Source organism: Malaclemys terrapin, chromosome 2 (assembly GCF_027887155.1).
Source record: "Malaclemys terrapin pileata isolate rMalTer1 chromosome 2, rMalTer1.hap1, whole genome shotgun sequence".
Lineage (NCBI taxonomy): Eukaryota > Metazoa > Chordata > Testudines > Emydidae > Malaclemys > Malaclemys terrapin.
Genome location: NC_071506.1, coordinates 234,496,514 through 234,516,895, shown reverse-complemented (window position 1 = coordinate 234,516,895; position 20,382 = coordinate 234,496,514).

The following is a 20,382-nucleotide window of genomic DNA, read 5'->3' as shown; positions in this document are numbered from 1 at the left end:
ATTTATTAATTGTGTTTCCAAAAAGCTGACAAGGGACTATGATGATAAAACTAATTGGATGGACTAATTGGATGTACATCTGCGTACAGATGTGGTCTCCTCATCTCAAAAAAGATATACTGGCACTAGAAAAGGTTCAGAAAAGGGCAACTAAAATGATTAAGGGTTTGGAACGGGTCCCATATGAGGAGAGATTAAAGAGGCTAAGACTCTTCAGCTTGGAAAAGAGGAAACTAAGAGGGGATATGATAGAGGTATATAAAATCATGAGTGATGTGGAGAAAGTGGATAAGGAAAAGTTATTTACTTATTCCCATAATACAAGAACTAGGGGTCACCAAATGAAATTAATAGGCAGCAGGTTTAAAACAAATACAAGGAAGTTCTTCTTCACGCAGCGCAGTCAACTTGTGGAACTCCTTACCTGAGGAGGTTGTGAAGGCTAGGACTATAACAGGGTTTAAAAGAGAACTGGATAAATTAATGGAGGTTAAGTCCATTAATGGCTGTTAGCCAGGATGAGTAAGGAATGGTGTCCCTAGCCTCTGTTTGTCAGAGGATGGAGATGGATGGCAGGAGAGAGATCACTTGATCATTGCCTGTTAGGTCCACTCCCCCTGGGGCACCTGGCATTGGTCACTGTTGGTAGACGGGATACTGGAGTAGATGGACCTTTGGTCTGACCCGGTACGGCCATTCTTATGTTCTTATGTTATGTTCACACTACTGCATCATGAGCCCTGGGGTGCTAATTAAAGTATCTTTCGTTTATGTGAAAGTTGTATAAGTAGGTTACAAGAAATTATCTCATGTACATAATTAATAGTTTCTTCTATGCATTCTATTAGACTGACTTCATATACAGTTGGATTGTTGAAGTCATTCAATCACCAACCTTTTAACTAATTGATGACTGTGTACTTTCAAATATAGTTGGTTATTTCACTGCATATTAACATACATACCTTATTACATGATCTCACAGTCTGTAACATCATATGCAATAATAAGGGCTAGATTCTTTCAGCCCCGACCAAAGGGTGTGCATTAGCCCATACAGGAGCCACTGTGACTTTCACACCTCTGACGTCAGTACTTTGTTAGAAAATTTTTCATTTCCAGTCTAATTTTTTTTTCTTCTGACTGCTCTGCCAAATGAACTCTGGTTATTGAGACTTTATTTGCATTTTTAAGCAGCACTACCCTGATTCTGACTGGCCCAATCCTGCAATATTTACTATGTCAACATTGCAGTTGGCATCACCGAGGTCTTTGGCTGAATAAGGCAGGATGGATTGGGTCACGTGTGTTTTTCATTTTGTGTTTTTGTCATGCAGATAAGCCCGCCAAGGATGTCTCATTGAAAGGGCAGTGGCTGCTGAAAAAAATCAAGGTTCTTGCTTAAAGTACCCTAGAATATCCAAGTAGGTTGGCCCCATAGCTCAAGGGTAATAAGATCATGTTTTACCAGCAAACTTAATGAAAAAACTTACATCCTGTTTATTAGACACACTTTGCTGTTCAGAGCCAGGCTCATACAATGCAAAACATGAAACATTTGAAGTGGGAATGGTATTTTTGAACATTCAAAATCTTCAGGAATAAAAAAAATAGAGCCCCTTTAACTTTGAAAAACTCTATCTCTGCTTCATTGCATCACTATTTTCTTGTTTCTTTTGGTTTGATATCATCTAAGGCAGCAATTTTTCCCTTGATAAAACATGTCAGTGCTGCTGTAAAAACATCTTTCTTTGGTATTCATGGAACATGGACAGTTTCTTCATGCAGAAAATATGGGCTAAATTCTACTCAGAGTAATGCTAGAATAAATCCAGAATAACTCTTTTCATGTCAGTGGAGTTACATTGGCATAAGTCTGAAGTAATGATGATACTATAGTAATGGGGCCCATGTAAAACAGATTGAAAGGCTAAGGACTGACTCAACTGAGAATGAATTATCCCTTTTTCCCCATAGGTAGTTCTTCTAAAACAAGGTTGATACTTATTTGAGCAGTGAGGAAAAGTTTTTACACTGCTCCCTGTGAGGCATGCTCTGCTTGTTCTGTGAAGAGATGAGCCTCAGGGAAAGAGTTCAGATTGGGACTTCCACACAGTATGGAACTAGAAGTTTTAGGCCCATCTCTAAGCAGGGGGACTTCATTTTCCAGAGCTGACCACTTTGACAAAACCTAAATTCAGATTTTAAACTGGAGCCAATCGTTTACTCCAGGGATCGGCAACCTTTGGCATGCAGTTTGCGAGGGTAAGCACCCTGGTGGGCCGGGCCAGTTTGTTTACCTGCAGTGTCCGCAGGTTTGGCCGATCGAGGCTCCCACTGGAGCAGTTCACCGCTCCAGGCCAATGGGGGCTGCGGGAAGTGGCACGGGCCAAGGGATGTGCTGGCCGCCACTTCCCGCTGCCCCCATTGGCCTGGAGCTGTGAATTGCAGCCAGTGGGAGCCGCGATCGGCCGAACCTGCGGACGCGGCTGGTAAACAAACTGGCCCAGCCCAGCAGGGTGCTTACCCTGGCGGGCCACATGCCAAAGGTTGCCGATCTCTGGTTTACACAATATATTGAGCATAAGCTATGGTTGGAGCGGGGCACTAGGCCTCAGGACTCCTGGGCCCGTATTTCCCTCTCACAGGACATCGTTAATTCTCTCATAGAAGTCATAATTGTTACTTGAATCTTGAGAATTGTGCTCCTCCTGAGTTTTATTCCTGGTTCTTTCATTCACTTATTTGACATCGGATAAGTCACCTAACTTTTTTCTATGCTTAATTTCCCCATTTAGGGCAAACAATTTAGTTAGTTTTAAGAGAGAGCAGGACAAATTTATGATTGCAATTGTACGACACGGTTGCTTGTGAGACTGGGGGGCAGAGCTCTGATATTATGGCTTATGTTTCTAAAGCTCATGCTTCCGGGTTTCTCCTGGCCACCAGCAGGAGAATTTTTTACCCCCAGTGTGTTCTAGGAGTGTTTCGTTTTCTTCCTTTGAAACATCCAGGACGACCACTGTTGGAGATGGGGAGACAGGGTGGGGTAGGCCAGGGCTTTGAGGTGTCACCAAGCATTCTCTATCTCAGGTGCTTGGCTGGCTGGTTCTTGCTCACATGCCAAGGGTCTAACTGATCACCATGTGTGGGGTCAAAAAGGAATTTTCCTCCATGTCAGATTGGCAGTGTCCTTGGGGGTTTTGGATGGTGGGCTTTTTTTGTTTTTTGTCTTCTTCTGCAGAATAGGGGTGCTGGGCACTTGCCAAAATTATCTGGATATATCTCACTTAATCATTTCTGTGCCATTGCACTGTGCACTTTGGCCCCTCCTATTCTCTGCCTGTGGCACATAATAGTATCTAGTGGGTCTTATATACTTTGGTCTCGTTTCCATTGTTGGGATTAGTGTGTGGGTGCTGGGTAGTGGTTGTGGCCTGTGGTATATAGGAAGCCAGTCTAGATGAACTAGTGGTCCCTTTCAGCCTTAAACTCTGACTCTATGATTCATAAATAAGGAAGACTAAGATGTACCTGCCTCATGTCATAGAAGGGAGCTGCAAGATTTATTTATTTATTTATTTTTGTAAACCGTTTGGAGGTATTGTAAAAGGGTGAAATATTTTGTTAACAATATAAACTATATATATTAGGGATGGAAGAATCCTATCTCTGCAACAATGAATCAAAGAAATTTGTTTTTACAGAAAGGGCCCATAGTTTTTAGTGACTTAATAACTAAAGGAATGGTCAGTCTTACTGTATCTACTGAGAATGAAATTTGGCTTTCCATTTGATACCTTAAGCATGGTTTTCTTATTATACTATATGACTGGAACTTTGATAACAAATCCAGAGATGTGTTCAGGGAGTGAAAAGTAAGAGTGTTGGCATAGCATGATGCTCATAAAAAAGCTGGTTTTTGCAGGTGTGCTAGGTCAGGCCATTGAAGCTGTCAGGTTACAGAAAACTAATTTCTGGGCTGCCCTTTGCCATGGAGCTGTAAAAAGCACTTTGATGTTCACAGGGCCTAGTTATATGGATTTCAGTTAGGTACACAGATAGGCAGGAACAAGAATTGTTCAGCTGTGAACTAAAGTCAGTTCTGAACCAATGACTTGTCGTAAATCTTCTGACAAAATAATTAATTTTAAAGGCCTTAGACATATGGAAGTCTTGACTATGGTTCTCATCATGATATGTTTAGAGAATTTCCAAACTATAGAAGATGGAAGGATTTTTGGTCTGTACTGAAATGCTACTTCAGTTTATGTTATGCAAAGCCTACAGTAAATAAGACAAATTGGGCCTACACAGCGTGGCAAAGTGTTCTAGAGGGGTGTGATTTGTAAAGCACTCTAATGTGCTGCACTCTTATCTGGCCTGTTTAGATCCTGCTGGCACACACTGAAGGGTACTTAGTTTGAATTAATGTAGTTCCTGCTAATACAAAGTAGGTACCTTTTAGAGTGTGCCAGTAGAGTCTATATAGGACAGTTAGAATGAAGCATGTTAGAATGCTGCACAAATCACACCCCTCTAGAGCACTTTAAGTGCTTGTCTACATGGTGCCAGCAGAGATTTTTGTGACTTCCATCCCACATTACTATCTTTTTTTACAATTTTTTATGTTTCCTGGATTTACTGCTAAATGTAAGGCCCCAGTCCTGCAAACACTTACACACATGAATACCTTTTATTCACATGATTATCCCAACTGACATACATTCTCTGGGTGAAATCCTGGTCCCACGGAAGTCAATGGGAGTTTTGCCACTGATTTCAGTAGGCTTTTACCCTCTGTGTACAGTGTGGAAAGAATGACCGAAGCCATTTTAGTACAGTCCCCCTAACTCCTGCCACGTCTCTGAGGCAGGACAACAGCATCCCATAGTCAATTACATGAAATGCAGCTGAAGTCCAGCAGTATGAGTATGGATGTGAGGTAATAAATGCATAAGCCAGTCCCATTAGCTTGTAGTAGTTCTCTATCAACATTCATATAGTACAGGAATTTACAATTGCTTTAGCAACATAAACACTATCCAGCATTCCTCATTAGACAGAAATACGACACACGTTCTTTTCTGGGGGATAGGAAATGCATGCAGTATTCCTTGCTGTAATTAGTTATATACTGCAAGTGGCTTTTTGGGGAGGAAATTCCTTTGAACATTATGGCAATCACCTTATGCCATGACACATAAGATTTGATTGCCTTTATCTCTTGCACTTTGGATGGGAAGATGCCGACAGAAAAATGCTCACTTGAGAAGCTGCTCAAAACTTTCCTGTAGTAAGATTGAAAGTCAATTATAGTAACGTCTCCTTATGCTTCTTAACTTCCCCAGGCAGGGCTTTCCTTCCTGGACAGAGCTCTTCTGCATCTTGATTTGGCTTGAACACCTTTGACTTGGGTTTCTGACTGTCAGCTTGTCCAATAAAGGGGAAAATACCCAGTTATGCTGAAAGCCCCAGTCATTTCTCCACACTCACTAACCCCAGTTTCTCACTCCTTGTCATATTTCTAGACATAGCATAAATAATCTACACAAATAAGTCACACAAATACAGCCTCATTCTTCCATGGCCCTCATATGCTTTATGACAAAGTTTATTTGTCATAAAATTATCAAGCCTTATGTCAAAATGCAGCTACAGTATTTGATTCCATATCCTTTCCTTTTATTTCTTGAAAATTTACCGGTCATTCATTTCATTTCATGAAATTATCCACAAAAATACCTAAGGCTGAAATTTTCAAAGCTGTTTTTTAGAGATTTGGACTCCCAATTCCTATTAGAGTTAATGAGAATTGGACATCTACACTCTTCTGGGCAGCTTTGAAAATCTCAACCTAGTTTTTTTCCCCTCAAAAAGCCCTGCAAATTCAAGGCCTAATCCAAAAAATAGAGAAGTCAGTGGAAGGACTCTGACTTCAATGGGCTTTTGATCAGACAGTCAGAGCTCACTTGTACATACATGTAGGCTTGTGGTCAATGTGTACTGACTTACCCTATGTGAGTTGAATTTCATCTTCTGTTATGTTGCCAAATCCCTCTTTTACTCTCTGACCCAAAGACTATTTAAGTATTTATCCACAGTGAAATGGTTATTGTATCAGAAAGACTCTCAGTCCATGTGTTAGGGCTTCCACCTCGGAAGTGGAAGACCCAGGGTCCAGTTCCCCTGCTCCAATGCCTTTCACTATTTATCCACAGTGGAACAGCTTCAACAGGAATACCTCAAAGCTCAGTGGCTAGTGCACTCTCCTGAGACATAGGATTTGAGCAGGGGATCTCCTTTCTCCCAGAGTGGGAAATCTGAACTTGAATCTCCCAAGTCACAGGTGAGTGCTCCAATCACTAGGCTAAAACTTATAAGGAGAGCACCACCAACTCCTCAGGCTCCATTTTGAAGGGGACCAGGGCTGGCTCCAGTGTTTTTGCCGCCCCAAGCGGGGGGAAAAAAAGAAAAAGAAAAAGAAAAGCCGCGATCGGTGGCACTTCGGCAGCAGCTCTACCACCGCCGCTTCATTCTTTGGCGGCAATTCGCGGCCGATCCTTCCCTCTGAGAGGGATTGAGGGACTTGCCGCCAAAGAGCCATATGTGCTGCCCCTTTCCGTTGGCCGTCCCAAGCACCTGCTTGTTGCGCTGGTGCCTGGAGCTGGCCCTGAATGGGACCCAATCTGATAGGTGTACTCAGAGGCTGCCTACTGGATCAGGCCCTGTGAATGACTTGGGTGGCTGAATGCCTATCTTGTTCTGGTTTGTGAATCACTCTGGAGCTTAGGCAGGAGATATGCATCTGGGTGCCTAGAGGAAGAAAGCAGTGTGCATGCTCGGAGGCAGAGACAAAGGCACGTAGGGAACTCTTACTGCAGAAACTTAGACAATGAGTGAGTTTAGGAAACTGCAGGGCTCTGCAGGAGTTTTGTGGATCACAGTGAAGCCAAAACTGGGACTGGGATTTGGGTACCTAAATTCAAGATTCAGGCTCCTTAATCTGGAGTTTAGGCACCTAAATACCTTTGTGGATCTGGACTACAGTGATTAGAACTGTATATGTATATCTTTGGGTACATATGAAGCCTCTCAAATCCTTGGAAGTGATGTATTTTTATTAGTCTTTGTAATCATCTACATTATACTTGACCTAGACTATGAATCACAGAACAAAGTACCCAAGGAAGCTCAGAACTGTTAACTCTTTAAAGTACAGTCTATATTCAAGTTCACTGGTGATTGCTTGTATTGTTTTACTGAAATCAGTCCAGTTTAATTAAAATATGTGCCAGGCTTTAATGGTAAAATGTTGTATTTAAGATATAAAATATTCAGTATTGCAAATCCGTAGTACCCAAACATTGGACACTTGGATGTTTCATGAAACTGTTCTTCACCGAAGGAATGTAATGGCCTACATTTGCCTAACAGAGCTGCAATAATTATTCTCATCTGCTAAAGATATAAGGGGATTACTGAAAAATTCATTTGAAAGAGGAAACACCCTATTATGTCATTAGAGAATTGTCTGTGTAAGTAATTATTTATTTCTGGTAAGCTAAGATTTGAGAGTTTCCTACAAGGAAAAATATGCTGCAGCAAATTATTCTTATCTTCAGTTGGCAAATACAGAACAATGTAATTAGAACTTGTCTTCATAAAAAACCTAAGATCCCTCTCTGGGAGGCTCCCTTGCTATTCTGGAAGTCCCAGTTCCTTGGTGAGGTAATGTTGGCTTTCTGGTCCCCCCATTTCCAAGTTTGCAGTTCAGACATGATGGAGTTACAGATACTGAAAGTGTCACGTGTACTGAGCCAGTGAACTTTTGTTATATGCTGGCTATCCTGTGCACTGAATGAAGCAGGGTCCCTATGTGGAAAAAAGTGGTGATCATGCAATTAAAGACTGTATCGTGAATAGAAACAATGGAGTTGAATAAAGGCTGAACAAACAATCTTAATTTTGGCATTTCCTAACTTTTTAGTGCTCGACTTTGCAACCTTGACGTTCTTTTAACATAGTTTTTTGTGTGTAACCTCATAGGTTAAAAAAATCCATCATGTAGCATTATGTTGACCTCATAAAGGTCCTCAGTAGGGCTGGAATTTTTCACTCCACTGTGTAGATATTTGTACAAAAATGTTTTTTCAAGGAGAACGGCAGCAATAGAAGGAAGGATCAGCAATTAGAAAACTGGAGAGAGGAGAAACTGAAGAAACCAACTGGCAGTTTGTGACCGAGAGGGGAAAGAGAACCAGGTTGCTTTCACTCCAGATAGAAGTATTGAATCACTATCAGATACTCAGCAAGTCAACCATCAAGGAATATCTTTCTGGAGGAATGGAATAGAAGGCTCCAGAGGATGTACCTGATGAGTGTCCTTGCCACTGCTTGAGTCACACTGCAACACTCTAAGATGCCATTTCAGCACTTTCTTTGGGAGCCAGAAGGTCATCTTATGGCACTTCTGGTACTTCTTGGGTGCTGACCTCCTCCATTGTGTCCTTAAGTATGAAGTGAGCAGCTACAAAGAAAAGTTCTTCAATCTGCCTGAGAAGGAAAGCAATTCATTGGTGACTCCATACTAAAAAGAGTGGACTAAGAATTCTGGAAGGGACACAAGGATAATGTGCTGTCTCCCTGCAGTGAAAATCTGAGCTAGAACTTGTAGGATGTCGAAAAATTGGAAAGGGTATAGAGAAGAGCCCCCAAAATGATTTGAGGACTGGAGAAAATGCCTTACAGTGAGACTTAGAACTCAATGTGTATAGTTTATCAAAAGAAAATTGAGAGGTGACTTGATCCCAGTATATCAGAAAAAAAACAGAAGGTTTATTTATTTTTAGAAGTGTTAAACCCTCCTGACTGTCCTTGAGACTATCTCCCTGTTTCTACAAGAACGCTTTGGCCTCCTATACTTGCTGAAATTAGAAAAATAAGTGAGTTGGAATGTAAGCATACATATCAAAGGGATAAGAGTTGCACTTAACAGCGCAGTGACTGTAGATACATTGTGGTTATTCTTTTTGATAACTATAATTACCACTAACTTATATAGCCAGGTTAACTAATGATAGAGAAATTACAATGGAAATACAGTGTAGTTAATGTACCTGAACTCTAAAAATACATATATTAAGTGTGAAACAAAGAGGCAGCATAGTTAATCTTCTGATTGTACGGCTTGACTAATACGTAGGAATCAAAAAACATAATCACACTGTAATTGAAACACACAGACTAGTTTGCTATTTACTGTATCCTGTGCCTGGCTAAGCAGAGAAGTCTTGCATTGCTCTTATGCAACAGGCCTCTGTGAGGTCACTGCCTCTCTGTGTATACATGTAGGATTGCTCATTTGCCACAGGCCTTTGTGAGCTAACTGCGTCAGCCCCATCAGGAGCACTGTGTTTGGTTGTGCGGGTCTCCCTCTCTCTTTGCAAAGGAGCTGTGCCTCTCTCCTTCGTCTCTCTGCCCAGGAACATGTATTAAGGTAGATGCTGTGTTGGTGCTGTGCTGGGTTTTCTACGGAAATGGTTTTGTTGTGTTTTTCTATGATTGAGCATTATTAATATGATCTGAATCTAGAGACTGAATAGTAACTAATACTCCCATACTGGTTTGGGCCAAATGTTTAATAATTTCCAAATAATTTGACCAATGCATATCCATATAATGCAGCCAGCATGTCTGCATTAGAGAGATATTGGAATGACAGTAAATCTCAACAGTGTGCCTATTGGACAATATAGCCCTCACAAGCACCAAGACTATGTAAACTTTCAGCATGAGCACTTGGTTTGCATCAGTAAAACTCCCCACTTTTCCTTTCTCATGGAAAAGAATGTTGTTGTTTTTTTCTTTTTCTTTTTTTCCCCAGGTGACAATTTGGTTACAGATATTCCCTTGAACCTCTTTCATGAAATGTGCTGTGTAAATGTGTCCATTTCTTTGGATTGGTTATCACTTTCAATATTCATTTTTTAATATAAATTCTCTGACCTTTTCATGAGGCAGTGAATCATGTGCTGCATTGCTAGTTTTTATAGAGATGGACTAGAACCACAGAGTTCTGATCCAGATCTGTAAGTCTCCAAAGTTTTAAGGGGTCCAGATTTTGTGGTCCAGTTCAGGTTCATTAATGTTTTAAATATTTTTTAAAAGGGGGTTATACCTTCATTGCCCTATGGGTGCACAAAATGCTGCTGTGTCCTGCAATACAGCTGTGGGAATGTACGTCATTCCATAGCCTTAAAACAAATATTATATCACAAATCTACACCCCTAAGGAATGCAGAATACATCTGCCATGTTTTCCACATACATTTCTCATAGATGAGATTAGAACTGGTTGAGTTATTTGTTGTGACTGAGGCTAGGTCTACACTACCCGCCTGAATCGGCGGGTAGAAATCGACCTCTCGGGAATCGATTTATCGCGTCCCCTCGGGACGCGACAATCGATCCCCGAATCGGCGCTTTTACTCCACCAGCGGAGGTGGGAGTAAGCGCCGCCGACAGAAAGCCGCAGAAGTCGATTTTGCCACCGTCCTCACAGCTGAATTCACGTAGCTGAATTTGCGTATCTTAAATCGACTCCCCCCTGTAGTGTAGATGTACCCTGAGAGTCATTGAATTTAGCCCCTTTTTCCATTTGTGAATGAACCTGATTTCTGGTTATGTGTATGTGATAGTCATAGAAGGATACAGACAACTTTCACCCTATGGTTCAGTTGCAAACTGTTCTCTTTGACCTTTGGCAATTTAGTATTAGAAAGGGCAAAGGGTAATTGGATTTTTTGAGTTGCTTGGTTTGCTGGTAGTGGATTATACTGAATTATGCTGCTGCACTTTAGCTGTTTGGGAATTAATTTTGGTGTATTATGTCAAGAATGCCGAGAGATGTAAGTCTGTGTGTGTGTGTGTGTGTGTGTGTGTGTGTGTGTGAGAGAGAGAGAGAGAATAAATCTAAAAAAAAAAATCATGTTTGGTCACTTAAATCACATGATGCTGTTTATTGATTAATAATTATTCTAGGGCTGTCAAGCGATTAAAAATAATCACGATTAATCATGCAATTAAAAATAATAATAATTAATCACGCGGTTAATAGCGCTGTTAAACTATAATCTAATACCATTTACTTATCTATTTTTGGATGTTTTCTACATTTTCAAATTGATTTCAATTACAATACAGAATATAAAGTATACAATTCACCTCATGCAAGTACTGTAGTGCAATCTCTTTATCATGAAAGTTGAATTTAGAATTATGTAAAAAAAAAAAACCCTGCATTCAAAAACAAAACAATCTAAAACTTTAGAGCCCACAAGTCCACTCAGTCCTACTTCTTGTTCAGCCAATCACTCAGACAAACATATCCCTTGAGTGCCACCATCTCCTGCCGGACTGCACATTAATAAGGTGCTTAGCAGGAGAAAAAAGGGAGTGATCTGGCCTGACAATGCCCTGCTCTGAATGTTCCCTGAGCCAGCGGAGAATACAAAGACCCATCAAACAGACTGTTTTGAGTTCAGAAGAGTATCTCTAACCAGCCTATCTACTGAGTGGACGGTCAGTAACTATTGCAGGAGGCCATGGAGCCTCTATTCCTGGCCAGAGGGAGGGGTGCTGTGCAGGCTGGCAGGCCGAAAGTAGAAGCAAAATTATAGCTCCAAATTAAAGGAGCAATGAATGACTTCCCTCTTACATCTCTATCCTTGGGACTCGTAATAAACCAACTAAAAAAAAAAAAAAAAAAGAATGAGACCCTAGAGAGTAGGAGTTAGGAATAAAGAAATAGTTGCCAATAAATCAGAATGGATCATAGCATCTTGTTTGCAATGCTCTTGTTAAGCTTGACTCAACTGTTCTGTGCATTCTATTGCTGGACATAAAGGGTGAATTCCTGGCAAAAGTCCCATTGACTTCAGAGGGGCCAGGATTTCACCCAAGAGGTGACTCTGAAAGCGAAACTGGCACTCAGGCTTGCAGCTGGTCAGCTCAGCTTTTTTAAAACTGTGAACAAAATCCATCCAAATGGGACTGTAAGATCTTTGGGAATGGGGATTGTCTGCTCAGCAGGTTCAATATGGTTGCTATTTGCACACTGCAGGTAGAATTGGTTAATATGACACCTGGAGCCTGTCCCCACTTCAGGAGAGGGGGCTGTGATAGAAATCACTGCTTCACCAAACTCCAGCCAAGCAGAATACCCCATGCTAAAAATGTGGCTCTTGGACATCCAAGTCTTAAATGCTGCTTAACGTTGTCTGAATGATCACTACTTAGGGTATGTCTACACTACGGGATTAATCCGAATTTATATAATTTGAATTTGGGAAACAGATTGTATAAAGTCGAATGTATGCGGCCACACTAAGCACATTAATTCGGCGGTGTACGTCCATGTTCTAGGGCTAGCGTCGATTTCTGAAGTGTTGCACTGTGGGTAGCTATCCCATAGCTATCCCATAGTTCCCGCAGTCTCCCCCGCCCATTGGAATTCTGGGTTGAGATCCCAGTGTCTGATGGGACAAAAAATATTGGCGCAGGTGGTTCTGGGTACAGCCCCCCCTCCCTCCCTCCCTGCATGAAAGCAACGGACGGCAGACAATCATTTTGCGCCTTTTTTCCTGGGTGAACACTGCAGACTCCATACCACGGCAAGCATGGAGCCCGCTCAGCTCAAGACAGCAGTCATGAACATTGTAAACACCTCGCACGTTCTCGTGGAGTTTATGCTGAGCCAGGACCAGAAAAACGAGGCGAGGAGGCAGCGGCGGCGGCAGCACACTGACAAGCATGATGAGGACATGAACATGGACATGCACACGGACACAGAATTCTGTCAAACCGCGGGCCCCGGTGCTTTGGAGATCATGTTGTTAATGGGGCAGGTTCTATCCATAGAACGCCTATTCTGGGCAAGGGAAACAAGCACAGACTGGTGGGACCGCATAGTGTTGCAGGTGTGGGATGATTCCCAGTGGCTGCGGAACTTTCGCATGTGTAAGGGCACTTTTATGGAACTTTGACTTGCTGTCCCCTGCCCTGAAACGCCAGAATACCAAGATGAGAACAGCCCTCACAGTTGAGAAGCAAGTGGCGATAGCCCTGTGGAAGCTTGCAACGCCAGACAGCTACCAGTCAGTCGGGAATCAGTTTGGAATGGGCAAATCTACAGTGGGGGCTGCTGTGATGCCAGTAGCCAAAGCAATCACTCAGGTGCTGCTACGAAAGGTAGTGACTCTGGGAAATATGCAGGTCATAGTGGATTGCCTTGCTGAAATGGGATTCCCTAACTGTGGTGGGGCGATAGATGGAACCCATATCCCTATCTTGGCACCGGAGCACCAGGGTACCCAGTACATAAACCGCAAGGGGTACTTTTCAATGGTGCTGCAAGCACTTGTGGATCACAAGGGACGTTTCACCAACATCAATGTAGGCTGGCCGGGAAGGGTTCATGACACTCGCGTCTTCAGGAACACTACTCTGTTTAAAGGGCTGCAGCAAGGGACTTACTTTCCGGACCAGAAAATAACCGTTGGGGATGTTGAAATGCCAATAGTTATTCTTGGGGACCCAGCCTACCCCTTAATGCCATGGCTCATGAAGCCATACACAGGCAGCCTGGACAGGAGTCAGGAGCTGTTCAACTACAGGCTGAGCAAGTGCAGAATGGTGGTAGAATGTGCATTTGGCTGTTTAAAAGGTCACTGGCGATCGTTACTGACTCGCTCAGACCTCAGCAAAACCAATCTCCCCATTGTTATTTCTGCTTGCTGTGTGCTCCACAATCTCTGTGAAAGTAAGGGGGAGACCTTTATGGCGGGGTGGAAGGCTGAGGCAAATGGCCTGGCTGCTGATTACGCGCAGCCAGACACCAGGGCGATTAGAAGAGCACACCAGGAAGCGCTGTGCATCAGAGAAGCTTTGAAAACCAGTTTCATGACTGGCCAGGCTACAGTGTGAAATATCTGTTTGTTTCTCCTTCATGAAAACCCGCCCCCTTTATTGACTCATTCTCTGTAAGGAACCCACCCTCCCCCTTCCCCCAGCTTGCTTTCAAACCAAATAAAGTCACTATCGTTTAAAAATCATTTATTCTTTATTAAAAGATTATAAAAAGAGGGAGGGAACCTGGGTGGGGTTTGGGAGGAGGATCGGCGGGAAGGAAAAGGCCACTAAAAAAAGGTTAAAAAAATGACAGCCTTTTGCTTGGGCTGTCCACTGGGGTGGAATGGGAAGGTGTACGGAGCCTCCCCCCCTGGGTGAGGAGGCTATGGAGCATGGTGAGGGGGGTTATACAGGGGCTGTAGCGGCACTCTGTTATTCTGCTGCCGTTCCTGAAGCTCCACCAGACGCTGGAGCATGTCTGTTTGCCCATGCAGCAGCCCCAGCGTTGCATCCTGCTTCCTCTGGTCTTCCTGCCGCCACCTCTCATCTCGAGCATCCCTCCTGTCCTCATGTTCACTGGCTTCTTTCCTATACTTTGAAACCATGTCCTTCCACTCATTCAGATGAGCTCTGTCACTGCGGGTGGATTCCATGATTTCTGCGAACATCTCGTCTCGCATCTTCTTTTTCCGACGCCTTATCTGTGATAGCCTTCAGGACGGAGGAGGGAGGCTTGAAGAATTTGCAGCTGCTGGAGGGAGGGAAAAAAGAAGAGAATTTTTTAAAAAGATACATTTTGCAGAACAATGCTTATACTCTTTCACGGTGAGCAACACTATTCACATTACATAGCACATGTGATTTTTGTGCAAGGTCGTATTTTGCCTCTTAATATTGAGTGCCTGTGGCTTTGCTGCTAGAGATCACAGACACAGGTCCGGGCAACAGAATTCGGCTTGCATGCGGCCATGGTAAGCCATTGTCTTTTGGCTTCTGCGCCCCCCTTTCCCACATACCAAGCAAAGCCCGTTGAGTGCTGCGGTTTTTCTGTTAACATTCAGCAGCAGAAAACAAACTAACCACCCCTCCCCCCATCCAATTCTCTGGATGATCGCTTTATCCCTCCTCCCACCACGTGGCTGGTATCAGGGAAGATCCCTGCTAGCCAAACACAAAAAGCTCTGGGCCAATTTCCCCCCCTCCCCCGCGCTTGGCTAACTGCAGGGAAGGATTTCTTTTCAGCCCCACGCAAACAGCCCAGTAGGAACTGCCACCTCTGTCCCCTTAATTAAATTCCCGTATTTCAACCAGGTTACGATGAGCGATATCACTCTCCTGAGGATTACACAGCAAGATAAAGAACGGATGTTGCTTGAATGCCAGCAAACACCGGGACCATACGCTGCCAGGCTTTGTCATGCAATGATACCAGATTACTTGCTGCAAGCATGGCGCGGTCAAGTGTCCTACCATGGAGGACGGAATAAGGCTCCACTGCCCAGAAACCTTGTGGCAAGGCTTTTGGAGTACCTCCAGGAGAGCTTCATGGAGATGTCCCTGGAGGATTTCCGCTCCATCCCCAGACACGTTAACAGACTTTTCCAGTAGCTGTACTGGCTGCGAATGCATCCCAAGTCCTCAGGGCAAAGTAATCATTAAAAACCCTTGCTTTTAAAACAAGTTTTATATTTTAAAAGGTAAATTCACCTGAGGTCCCTTCCATGGGGTCGTGGTCTTGGATACTGGGTTGGGAGGGTTGGGAGGGTACTTCAGTCAGGCTGAGAAAAAGATCCTGGCTGTTGGGGAGAACGAAGTGCTGGGTGCTCTCTGCAAGCTCCTCCTCCTCCTCCTCCTCTTCCCCATCCGCAGAATCCTTAGGTGTAGCTGATGAGATTATCCCCGCCTCGGAATCCATGGTCAGAGGTGGGGTAGTGGTGGCGCCCCCCCCCCCAGAAGTGCATGCAGCTCGTCGTAGAAGCAGCATGTCCGTGGCTCTGACCCGGAGCGACCGTTTGCCTCCTTTGTTTTCTGATAGGCTTGTCTGAGCTCCTTGACTTTCACGCGGCACTGATCTGAGTCCCTATTGTGGCCTCTCTCCATCATGCCCTTGGAGATTTTTTCAAAAGTTTTTGCATTTCGTCTTTTTGAATGAAGTTCTGCTAGTACTGAATCCTCTCCCCATATAGCGATCCGATCCAATACCTCCCGTACGGTCCATGCTGGTGCTCTTTTTCGATTATCGGCCTGCATGGTTACCTGTGCTGATGAGCTATCTGTGGTCATCTGTGCTCTCCACGCTGGGGAAACAGGAAATGAAATTCAAATGTTCGCGGGGCTTTTCCTGTCTACCTGGCCAGTGCAGAAGTGCAGCAGCTGGAAATTTTCCAAACATCCTGCTTAATTACCTGTAACAAAATCTACCAGTCCTCTGACCCTAGCGTTCATCCAGTCATCAAACAGCTATTAAATGTGTGGCTGTCAAAACCCTGCCACCCAAGGAAGTCTGTATATTGAAGCATCTTGTGTGTGTGAAATCAAGTCAAGTAGGGCACATCAATCACGAGCAAAGGAACCAGGAAAAATAAGAGGTAAATGTAGAATGCTGAAGTTCTTTAGCTCAAAGGAGACATGCTGAGTTCTTTAAATAAAAAACGATAATGCAGTAAGTATATACTAAAACCCTGTCATCTATCTTCCATACACTGTAAGTTCCAGTTAATTCAAAACCTGTGGCCATTCAAATTCCATTAGATTCAGAACACTGAAAAAAAAAAAAAAAGAGTAATTGATTTAACAATAACTAATAATGGCTTCAAAGCCACAGTATTATTATGCTATAGAATCACTATGTTTTAGGTTTTATCAGCAATTCCAGTGTGCAAAATCTTATTTGCGAGGGTTTATAAAACTCGGTGATAATGCCTTTAGACTGTATTTTGGCATACTAGGGCTAAACCCCGGATATAGTTTTTTTTTCTTTAAAATATAGAAAGTGTATTAGATTCAACAGCTTTTATTCACACTCAGTAGCTTAAAAACTGATTCTTCTTTTACCACCATATGTTGTCTACTTTCTCCTGAAAGCAGCCTATAGTTAATCTTATTCTCTGCATTTAAAATCCCTTTTGTTGTTCCCCTTCCCTGATGTCTGTCTGTCCAAAAGTCTAATCTCCTCAGGGCAAGTACCCATCCATTCCTGTGTGTCTGGAAAGCCCCAGCATATTGGGGGATTACCATAAACAAATCAATGATATTAATAAGCATTCTTGTATGGGGGGCTTTTAAAGACTTTTTCCTCTTTAAAAATGTGTATAAAAAGAAGGGATACAATATTATAATGTGCTGAATGCCCTCAATGACATTGAATATCAAAGGAGTGGATGGTACTCAGCAGAGCAGGAGAAATACGAAGGGTGGGAGTTATTCGTCTGAATAAAAACTTTGATTTGACTGTATTCAGAACTCCTTTCATTCACTTTTGTAAACATTTATATATTATTACAATAATGTATTATATATCTATTTGTGCTGCAGTAGTACTTAGGGGCCATAATTATCGATTGTGCTAGCCGCTGTACAAATACATGACAAAAAGAAAGTCCCTGCCCCAAAGAGCTTAGTGTAAATATAAGACAAGAAACAACACGTGGATACAACAAACAGATGGAAGCTGAGAAGGAAATAATGGAAGAATGCTGCTCAGCAGTCCCAGCACATCACTTTCCCAACCACTGTCAAGTCCTTTATAAGCACCACAGCCGAGAAGAGCTTTTGTTTGTGAGAATGCCCAGAGAAAGGAAGAAGTGCAGGGACTACGCAAGCAATCCAGGCCTGAACTATTTGCAGATCCATCTTGAAAGCGCCTTGCCATTTGAGAGTTGTCTAGTCAGGGAGTAGAAAAGAATGTCGCACATGATTTAGGTGACCAATCACACAGCCTTTCAAATAGTGAATTACAAACCACAAACACGCAAAGCCAGAGCAGCCATTTTGGGTAGCTGGTATGGGAACAGGAACATGGATCTCTGTGGGGTACTGCTGTATCCAGCCCCCATGCCATGCAGATCTGCCCTTAATTTCTAGCACAGCTGGGGATGTTGTCTTTTCATATCATTCAAGGGTACAGTGGGTCACAGCACTGTAACAGCAGCTTGCACTTCTGAGGATCAGCTGAGAGACTGTACATGGCAGATTGGCTTCTGATTTTTCTTTTTCCATTCATTTCTGGCCATAAACTTAGCAGTTTAGAAGTTGTGGGTTTTGTGTGCACAATACAGACAGGTGGAAAGTCTGCTTAAACAGATCTTATTAAAAACTTTTTCAAGAATGGTGGTGAAGATCAAGTCATGTTTACTGACATCTCTGCAGTGTGACAGTTAAGGTATTCAGGAGGTCGGAGTCTGAACAGCAGCATTAAAATGTATTGCTGTGTACACCAGCAGGCAAACTCACGGGCCAGTGTGACCAAGACCGCTCTCACCAGGCACAGGGATTCAATCCCTTTCTTCCAAGTTTTATTTCTCCAAATAAACCAGTTCAGCATATAAATCATGGCCTTTCCCTTGACCCAGGGGCGCCTGCAGGAGACCATCTACTCCCCTCAGATCTCACTTCTCAGGCCATCCACCTGGGAGTCAAGGAAAGCCTCTTGACTCCCTTCTCTTTCTTAGCCTACCCACTGCAAGATTACAGCCCCCAAGCCATCTGCCTGAGAGTCACACACAAACAACGTTCTTTCCTATGAGCCAGGGTCTCCAGTAGACACCTGCCTACTTCCTGCAGATCACACAGCCAGCTGAGCAGCTTGTTGGTCTTTTATCTGAGCACCTGGGAGACAGCTGATTAGTCACAGGTGGGAACTAAACCAAACTCTCTTAAAAGGCCAATCCACCCTATAATAGGCTGGGATTTGGTAGGTCACTGTGAATTACGATGGCTTCATTATTAATTTCACCTGCTGCCAAGTCATTGCTTGTTTGTTTGCTTTTACTTTTCAGCCCTATTTTGCATTTTGGAAACTACACTATACAAAGGACAGAGGTACCAGAATTGGCTGGAAAAGGACAATTTATTTTTCATTCAAATTTTTAATTTTTCTAACCTTCCCATCAAAATGTTTTATTGTTCGCTTGGGAAAAAAACTCCAGAAAAGTGGGGTTTTTTTGTTTTGTTTTGGGTTTTTTTTTTTGTTTTTTTAATGTTTGACTAAAATGTAACAGCTGAAAGGACAATTAGTGTCTGGCAGGGGTGAGAGACAAGGGGATTAGAAGAGGTGAGAGTGAATAAATAAATATATTCTGGGAGTTGGGAGAAATGGACTATGGTGGCTTTGCAGTCTGTCCTGAATAGCCTCATTCTGGGAAAAGCAGCTGTGGTCCTTCAAAGGCTGCCTTAAGGGAACCAAAAAGGCTGAACAATTGCTGGGGATATGGAGGCTTTGGGTCCCTTGAGCCCAGGGTAATGATCAGGGGGAAAATCATATGTATGGCATAATCCCGAGTGAAAATGTTTAATCTTAGCTGTGCTGCTCTTGCCTGTAGTGAATGCTTTCAAGAGGCAGAGGAGTTGCAGACAGAGCCCTGTCTTTGGTCCATGCGTAAAATGCAAGATTGGTAGCAATGAAGTTTCAACTATTCAGGATTTAATTAGAAATGAGGCCCCTGATCTTCCTTGTTTTATCCAAGCTTGATTGACTGATACTCTTGGGCTGGCTTGGCACAGCTGGTTCCAGCTGCTTATTCAGTACAGTATCAATTTGGCCAGGAGGTGGTGTGTGTACACACACACACACACCCCTACCTCCAGCAGCTGGCAATTATCAGGATGCAGGATATCTTCACTTTGCCCTCTTTCTCCTGGCCACTCTCCCCACATTGGTGGCTGGGAGGGAGGCGGCCTAGAAACCACTACAATGGCTCTATACCTCCTCTTCTCTCAGGATTCCCATATGCACTGAAGTAGTGCAAAGCTGCTGCAAGCACTGAAGAATCAAACCAATACCTTATAAAGTAGATGAAAAATACCCCCAAAACCCAACTGAAACCACTGAGGTTGGAGGATGGAAATGTGATATGTATGGGCTGGGTTGCAATTTACTTTTTCTGGTTTCCTGGCCATCCAAAATGTTCCACCTGTCTGTTGCTCCTGAAGCAGAATCTGAGGTCATTGCTTTCCTGTCTATCCTGGGAGACTGCTCTGCTCGCTTACCTCACATCTCTGGGCAAAGCATATGGGTGGTAAGGAAATGATCTCCCGGAGACCTGAGTTTGGAGAGCTGTTTCCCAGAGTAGATGAGACAGTAGGCTATGTTCTACTCTCAAATACACTGCTGTAACTCTGGAGTGACCCTGTCTAGTCAGCAATTGGATTCCAAGGAGTAAGAAGGAAGCTTATTCCATATTTACACTAGTGTAGCAGAGAGCAGAATCTGGTCCATAATGTCCTATAATGCTCTTTGCCCAAATCCCACTC